At 44.9% G+C, this 9,173-nt stretch overlaps 1 long non-coding RNA gene across 1 annotated transcript; it reads right to left on the reverse strand.

Annotated features, from left to right (window-relative positions):
* Positions 1 to 1,126: 1,126 nt before the first annotated feature.
* Positions 1,127 to 8,971, reverse strand: LOC129636090 (uncharacterized). The gene is made up of 3 exons (XR_008706635.1): positions 8,909 to 8,971; positions 2,735 to 2,796; positions 1,127 to 2,276 (listed from the first exon to the last, which is right to left on the reverse strand). It is a non-coding gene; the product is annotated as an uncharacterized LOC129636090 (long non-coding RNA).
* Positions 8,972 to 9,173: the final 202 nt, after the last annotated feature.

Consider the following 9,173-nt stretch of genomic DNA (forward strand, 5'->3'; position numbering starts at 1 on the left):
CTACCAATGCAGGAGATGTGAGAGACACGGGTTCGATCCCTGGGTCAGGAAGATCCCCTGGAGGAGAGCATGGCTACCCACTCCAGTATTCTTGCCTGGAGAATTCCATGGACTGAGGAGCCGGCAGGCTATAGTCCACAGTGTCTCACAGAGTCGGACACAACTGAAGCAACTTAGCACACATGGATTCACGCACACATGATTCACGCACACATGGAAAGCATTCACAGGAAGAACATGGCGGCAGGTCTGCCTACCCCAGGATTCATCCCAGGCCAGACTCCCATCAAGAGGGAAGGAGAAACAAAAATAAACCGGTGCCCACTGAGTGCTCTGCTGAGGCCGCACTGCCATCTGTACCATGAGTCTGATGAGTTTCATTAACTATTTACACAGGCCTTGCTAATTGCACAGGGCACTTGGGGAATTCTAAGAGGGTACTCACTTTTAATGGATGAAGAGAAGTTCTGAGTCTGACAATCCAATTGTAAAACAAACTGGTGGGGGTGATGTAAAATGCTGCAGTGAATATATTAGGCCCCTTCCGCTGTCTGCCTGGCTCACAGGGCAGTCTTTGAGCTCCCAGTCAGGCCCCTTACCCCAATCCCAGCCACAGACACCTAAACCAGCGACCACACCAGATCTGAGTTTGGGAAATCAGATAGATGGTCCTTCCTGGCAGTCTGCTACTGGAGCTCTGCAATCTGGTTGCATCTGTGCTAGTCTTTCTAATAAAGAGCATCTTATAAATTATCAAGAAAATTGGGAGGGACTGTTGTCCCCATTTTAATGACATGACATCTTGGACCATAGGACAATGTTTTTCCCACCCCCACCTGTGGACTGAGAAGCAGACTCAGGATGCAAAAATGGAGAAGAATGAAATGGGTGGAAAGAAAGAGACCACTTGGGTATTTGACGGTTTTGCAAGTACTGACTTCAGTACCACTGAGGCTGAAGACTGGGTTTTCCAAAGATGACCAAAACCATGTCTTCCCTGCCACGTGCTGTTCTGACTTCTCACATTGATCTCCCCACCAAGATCTTGATGCCAATCCCTCCCTCTTGAGTCAGAGGCTTTTGTGACTTTGAACCAACAGTGCAGCACAACCTGTGGCCTGGGTTCCGAGGAAGCACGGCTGTTGCCTCCTAAGTTGGGACACTCTGCTTGGCCGTCCTGAGGCAGTTAGTATGGACCTGACTGCCCAGTGACCACCGCGATGGGAGGAGCCCAGGCTACATGGAGAGGGCGTGAAGACAGTCCAGCCACGGCCCACACGAGGCTCTGCTGACCACCAGCCTCAGCTGGGAGACCCCAGAGTAACAACACCTCCAGGAGCCAACCTTTCCCAGACACTGAATCCTGCAACCGACACCTCGGGTAGCATGGAGCAGAGACAGGTGCCCCCACCCGTGTCCTGTGTGGACTCTGCCTGCAGAACCCAAGAGTATATAAGGTGCTTGTTTCCTTACATGAGTGTTGGGGTTGTTGGTTTGCCAGCAATGGGACATACAACAGAGGCCCGGCTTTGCTCCTACCCCAGATAGATGATGGAGACACGGCAGAGTCACAAGAGAAGGACCACAGGGGAAATTTAGGGGGAAGAGGATTTGTCTGGTTTTGACAGCGGAAGTATCAGGCCACACAGTGCTTTTTCTCTTGGACTCTCTGCTGTGTTTTTCTTTCTGACTTTTTTTGACAGCGAATCTCTAATACCTGTTTTAGGCAAAATGCAGGATCAGATCAGAGCAAAGGTTACTGAATACCATGTGTGATCGTGTGGCACAAATATGTTACAAGTATCTTTAATTACAAAGCAGGACTTGGGTAGAAAATAAGCACTATTTCCTCCCCCCCAAAAAAATGGACATTGGAGATTTTTTTTAATTTTTAGAGTTGATATTTTGAGTAGTTTACCTTCCTAAATATACAACTATTCTCTGTTAAAAAAAAAAAAAAACCTTCATTTCTTTCCTGATTTCTATTTCCTACACTTTTCCAGGGCCTGGAGCTGCCCCATCACAGCTCTGAGCGATTTCATTTATTACTGTTTTTCAGCCTCATCGTCCAGGCATTTGGTAAGTCAATGGAGAACTGAACCCTTTCCTAAATTCTGCCAGAAAGCTGATCTTTAAAAAAGAGTTTTGATGCAGGAGTCATTCTGCAGTCACTGTCCATCATGCTTCCCAGCCAGAACTCCAGCCGATCGAGAAAGGGGCTGTTCGGGCTACTCACACGTCTCCTTCTGGCAAAAGACAATGATCGCCTTGTGAAACTGCAAAAGAGGCAAACTCAAGTTATAACTCATCTCTCCACCTTCAACCTTATTAACTATTTTAAACATAACACTAATAGTAATAATAACAGCAGCAATAACTCAGCAACCACCCCAGCTCCCACTTCCTCAATGATTTCGGTCACTCATCTTCCAAAAGCTATATGATGGAACAACAGACAGTTTCCAAACCAAGGTCATTCCTCTGAGAGTCCTGCCCATGCACCCTCGTAAGACAGCAGCATCCACCCTCCCAGCTGCTCCAGGAACTGTCCTCAACTGGAAGACTCACTTCACCCCCAGGTCATGCTCCCTTCCTGGGGGCACCCCCCTCCAACCATGACGCAGAGTGTGGGGTCCCAAGAGTAGGACGGAGTCTCAAGTCTCAAGAGGAGCCTGGCACCAGGGTTGCAGTCACAGGAGGTTCACGGTCTCCAGCCCATCCCTGCACCCCTCACCTGTGACAGGTGGTTTGGCTGAGCTTCTATCAAATCTTCTCCTTATAGATCTCAGTCTGTTTCTGGGGGAAACCAAAGTACTGTGTATGTAACAGAGAAGGAAAGGCAGCAAAGGCAGAGTTAGCCTGGGTCTGACGTCCATGTGTCTACTTCAAAGCTAAATGATGACTTGCCGCTTCAATAAGCCTCAAAATACATCCCCCAAATTTATAATAGTTGAAGCGATTTATTGCTATCATCATGAACATTTATAAAATTAATCTAATTATCAATGGTTCCTCTTTTTCACTAAAGAAAAACACACATATATATACATATATATATATGGTTGAGTCCCTTTGCTTTTCACTTGAAACGATCACAACATTGTTAATTGGCTATATTCCAACTCAAAATAAAAAGCTTAAAAAAAAAAGAAAGAAAGAGAAAAGAAAAAAATCAATGTGTTAGCCTGTCATGTAAAAGGAAAAAAATATAATAAAAATACATATTCCAATATGTAAATTCTTGCATACAACTTGCGAAAGTCACAATGAAATCTAATCAGAAACTTTTATTCAGAAAATAATGAAATCTAATCAGAGACTTAGAATGCAGCTGTAACAGTAAAAAAATACCCTTGAAGATATATTGAACTGGGTAATGAAAAGCAGTAGAACTCCACTACAGACAGACAAGTGAGGTCCCAAATAATCAATTGGTTGGTGGGGCATTATTCTGAAGTTAATAAAATGCCTGAGGCTAGGCTACTCAGCCAAGGGGCTGGGAGATGCAGATCTGATCCGCTGGAGTCCCGGCTGCGGTGTGGTGCCACCTGGTGCAGCCTGCTTACCTAGGCCAGAATCCTAGCCTACATTACTTTATCATACACCTGGAATGGATTAAATAAGCTCATCTCATCCATGTGACCACACGCAACTTTTTTCAGTAGTGCGGTAAGGTAAGAACAAGGTAGGAATCAAAAGCCTGAGTTTCCACTCCTCCCACATCCCCACCAGCCCTGGGTCCTCTTCCAGCTGCTCCCTTATGCCCTGGCCCGTTTCCTTATCTGTAGGCTTTCTTTAGAAAGCATCTGTGATGTACTTCCAAATCTAACACTCTATAACTGCAGGATCGCATCCAGGCCTTTGATGTAATTGTTTCAAGCTCTCGGTAGTATAAAAAATTACAGCAGAGAGGGGGAAATGTCTGGGAGCACTATTTCTACAGAAGCACCCTGGGAACACTTCCCCAATAACATTTTAAAACAATCTGCAATGTACAGAATTAGGAAAACACAGCTCTGTGCTACTCGTGTCCACGGCAACAAACAGCAAGTCTGGCAAATAACAGGCACTCAATAAATTCTACATAAATGAGTACATGATCATCCTGGTCATCATCTCACAAGAACTCTGCTCATTTAAAGGGAATATGATCAATTTTATCCATCAAAGAAACCCAGGTATCAGATATTTTACCATCACCTGTCTACCAAGCTACTTGACAAAGATCGTATCCTTCTGGAAAAGACTTCAGTAGAGAAATATCTCAATACCTGCCTGTGATATAAATATTTTAACTAAGCCAACATATAGTTTAAATCATCGAGTTGCTGGGAATCTTTCTACATTGTTTTGGAGACAAAGTGCTTTCAAAATGCTTCCTAAAAAGTGAAGGGCTGCAACTCTAGGGGCTGTGTGCTGCAACCCAGGTCTTGTTCTTGGATTTAGATAATAGCATTTTTACAGGTTTTTGATGTTTGGCATCTCAGTGCTTTTGACATAGGTGCAGCCAGGCGTGACTCTTCCCACCAGGACCTAGGGTGGTCCTGTCTACACATCACCTCCAGGGTCACCTGCTCTCTCTGACCCTAGGAACAGATGTACAGTGTTGTCAGCCCAAACTCTGCCATCACACAACCTTGGCTCTGGGGCCCAGCTCTGCTACTGCTTAGAGATATTTCTCATCTGTAGATTGAAAGGTCATACACATAAAACACTCAGCACAGCACCTCACATATATTAAGCACTTACACGTCAGCACATCTTTTTATGATCATGGTAAAGTAGGTTATTTCAAGTCTTTGGAAATCTTTTTCAATCTTTAAAACAAGTTTAGATGATGATTGAGATGTCTGGTTTTGAGATTTTGTAATTCTGTATTCTTCATTTTCCAAGCTGATACAATGTTGAGTGGATTTTTTAGCCTCAGATGTAATCGTTTCCCTGACTTTCAAGTGTCCAGCTGGAAAGATCCTGCGGAGGTTTCACCCCAGTAAGCTGGATGCTCTGAGAGCCAGAAAACACCATGGAGACACATATCAAGGGGTCGAGGCCGACTAAAGAGGCTGACGCATCAGCAGAGAAGCCAAGGGTGATGGTTTTCGAATGTGGTTCTATTTCTGTTGCTCCTTGGAAATGAAGCTGTGAAACAAGACATGGAAACGTGGCAGGTCGAGGAGCATGAGCCCCTGGACAGAGGGTCGTGGGGTTTACTTATATGTCTCCCCATAACTTCATTTCTGCCATCTGCACTTGAAGGACCCAACTGGCCCCTCTAAGCAGCTCCACACTCCATGGAGGCCAAAAACAGCACAATCCAAACCACACACCTGATACAGTGACCCCACCGGGAGGTCAGACCTTGGGGTCAAAGGCCTGCATTACCCCACCAGGCAAGCCATCCAGGCCAGCTGAAGTACAGGTTGACAGCAGGGAGACCTTGGATGGGCCATAAAGTTGGTGGGTGGGGGGGAGATGATGACATTAACTAGGATATTAGCTCCCCTGTGGCAGCAGTGGAGACTGTGGCTTGGCGTCCAGACCCCTTTGCAGCCTTGGGACAGATGGATACTGACTGTCTCCATTTTCTGGGAAGAGGTGAGGACATCTAGTTCCCTGGCTAATTCATCCATGAAGAGCAAAGACATGCCAGGATGTTAAATCAGTTCTCCAAACGTTGGGGACAGACAGCAGCACATTTTCTTATGGGATTGGCTTTCTAGATGACTGTCTTCCTGCACTCAAGTCAGTATGTCACAGATTGAAATACGAATGGGAGGTCCATTTTGAGATAACGGGGAACCTACAGGACCCTTACCCGTCACCCGAAACTTCTCCTTGGCTTCCAGACTCCTGGGGAGGGGGGGGCAGGTACTGTGATTGGAAATTTGATGAGTAAGCCTTAGGTCCTTGGGAAGCTAAGTAATCTAAATGGGAAAAGAATCTGAAAAAGAATAGATACATGTATATGTATAACTGGATCACTGTGCTGTACACCTGAAACTGACACAACATTGTAAATCCATTCGGTTCAGTTCAGTCGCTCAGTCGTGTCCAACTCTCTGAGACCTCATGGACCACAGCACGCCAGGCTTCCCTGTCCACCACCAACTCCCGGAGCTTACTCAAACTCCTGTCCATGGAGTTGGTGATGCCATCTAACTATGTCATCCTCTGTCGTCCCCTTCTCCTCCTGCCTTCAATCTTTCCCAGAATCAGGGTCTTTTCCAGTGTGTCAGTTCTTCACATCAGGTGGCCAAAGTATTGGAGCTTCAACTTCAGCATCAGTCCTTCCAATGAATATTCAGGATTGATTTCCTTTAGGATTGACTGGTTTGATCCTTACTGTCCAAGGGACTCTCAAGAGTCCTCTCCAACACCACAGTTCAAAAGCATCAATTCTTCAGTGCTCAGTTTTCTTTATGGTCCAACTCTCACATCCATACATGCCAACTCTAAAAGCATATCTTTGACTATATGGACCTTGGTGGGTAAAGTAATGTCTCTGCTTTTTAATATGCTGTCTAGTTTGGTCATAGCTTTTCTCCCAAAGAGCAAGCATCTTTTCATTTCATGGCTGCAGTCACCATCTGCAGTGATTCTGGAGCCCCAGAAAATAAAGTCTGTCACTGTTTCCACTGTTTCCCCATCTACTGGGGAACCAGATGCCATGATCTTAATTTTTTGAATGTTGAGTTTTAAGCCAGCTTTTTCACTCTCCTCTTTCACTTTTATCAAGAGGTTCTTTAGTTCCTCTTTGCTTTCTGTCATAAGGGTGGTATCATCTGCACATCTGAGGTTATTGATATTTCTCCTGGCAATCTTGATTTCAGCTCGTGCTTTATCCAGTCTGGTATTTCACATGATGTACTCTGCATATAAGTTAAATAAACAAGGTGACAATATACAGCCTTGATGTACTCCTTTCCCAATTTGGAACCAGCCCATTGGTCCATGTCCGGTTCTAACTGTTGATGATTTCAGATTTCTGCTGATACAGATTTCTCAGGATAAAGGTAAAGTGGTCTGGTATTCTGATCTCTTGAAGAATTTTCCACAGTTTGTTGTGATTCACATAGTCAAAGGCTTTAGCTTAGTCAATGAAACAGAAGTAGATCAACTAAAATCCCCAAAATTGAATCAATTAAATTAAAATTAAATCAACTAATTAAATTAAAATTAAATCTAAATTCACATAAAGTTAAAAAAAAAGAAAGATCTAAACAAATGTACTTTTTTTAAAAAAAGAGAGTATCTATTCCTTTGCTGCTAAGTTAGTTCTCTCCAATGATTTTTTTCCTAATTGAGTCCAAAATACAACAATGGTAGGACTAAGTGGTTTTGATAGACCCACCAAAAGTCATAAACCACCATAAACCATGTCATAAACCATGCAATGACCACCCCCCCACTGAAGACAACGCCATTACTGTGATGTTTGCAAACATCTCTGAAGTGCCCAGTGATCCTCCCATGGAATCTCTTACGAGACATAAAAACCTCTAGCATGGAAGATAATTGAGTTTTACTCCTATCACGAACATTATCTAATGTTCCTCAGAGGTTTTATGAAACCAGGGAATCACTGTCCAATCCCTACTGCATTTATTCCTGAAAATTGTGCCTTGGTGTTAGAGAGACCACAATTACACAGAGATGGCCCCACGAGGGTAAATTTGATCTCATCCACTAGCAAGCAATGAAGACAGCTCACAGCCACAGAGAAGTAAGCAGCAAGGAGGGAAAAGATTGAAAGTGTGTGATTATAGAAAAGTGTACAAAGAATTTGCTCATCCAGTGATGAGGATGTTAGAGTAAACTCCTGATTTGTTTAACTGAGCAGAAAAAATTAGCTGTCCACCTTGATGAAACTAATTATTACAACTTAAAAACTGCAAATGGCCTTAGGGGAGGGGGGACGTTACCAAACCAAACTTGGGTCTGCTCACCAATCAGTAAAGCCAATCTATTGACACCAGGTCATGGTCAAGGAAAGCACAGTGTTTCTTGCAGGCATGAAGCAAGAAGTCCAGGTAGCTCATGCTCAGAATATCTGAACTCCCCAATGGCTTTCAGAGTAAGGAATGAGAGTTTTAGGATGTGTGATCACCTCGTCAACTTTCTTCTGATTGGCTGGTGGTGAGGTAATCAGGAGTCAACATCACCAACCTTCTGGTTCCAGGTAGTCTAGGGGGTCTGCATGCTTGTGGTCAGCGTACAGACAACTCTTTCCACCTGGTGGGGGTTTCAACCAGCTCAACCTATCTGCAACCCAGCTCATAGGAAGTGGCTCAGCCCTTGAGGAGGAACTAAAGGTCCATAACTTTGTTCAATGGCTGAATACTATTATTTTGTCTTACTTGACTGCTTCCCTTTCTTTCTGTGTCTTCTCAGTTCTGTGATGAAATTTACTCTTTGGAACTTGGGGAAGCCCTAGGAGGCCAAAGTTCCTCTAAAAATGAGAGGCAGGCAGAGGACATGAGGAGGGGGTTTGTCCTGGGAAGACCCCGCAGGATTCCACTTGGTCACAGGTGACCTAGAGCAGCCTCATTTTGAAGTGAAAAAACAGAAACCCAAAGAAGTTGCATCAATCCCCCCACCTTGGTGTGGAGCCAGCATGGGAGCCAGCAAGTACTCAAGGGCTCTGGGAACTCCGTCCTCATCTGCAGCCCCAGACAGGAGCTGCAGCCGAGCCTGACGAGTGGACCCACTGCCGACAGCTCAGCCAGAGCTGGCTCGACCAAGGCTCATGGGCCTGGTCTTCCCATCACATCTGTCTCTGCGCTCTGACGTCCACCTTGCTCCCTGCACCACTGTTTGTCCAGAAAGGTACGACCTTTCTTTCCAAAAACATTCTTTTTGTGAACTCAGCCAGGCCAGAGGTCAGTCTTTATTTGTGGTCTAAACTTACAGTTTAGTGCTCCGAAGACATTGTTACATTCTGTATTGGGTACGAAGCTCCCTTCACTCAGACTTCCCTCTAGTCTCTGAAGTCCATCCTCCCGAGGTGACCAGGACTCTCCGAGTTGCTCAGTCCAGTGGAATCCGATCCTTCCTCTCCCATCCGACCATCTGGAGCACTTGGCTCCATGCGCATGATCCCTCCCTCTTGAAACAACACCTTCTGTTGGTTTCCAGGAAAACTCTATTCTCTTGGTTCCCTCCTGCATTTTCCT

This window comes from Bubalus kerabau, chromosome 21 (genome assembly GCF_029407905.1).
Source record: "Bubalus kerabau isolate K-KA32 ecotype Philippines breed swamp buffalo chromosome 21, PCC_UOA_SB_1v2, whole genome shotgun sequence".
NCBI classification, from domain to species: domain Eukaryota; kingdom Metazoa; phylum Chordata; class Mammalia; order Artiodactyla; family Bovidae; genus Bubalus; species Bubalus kerabau.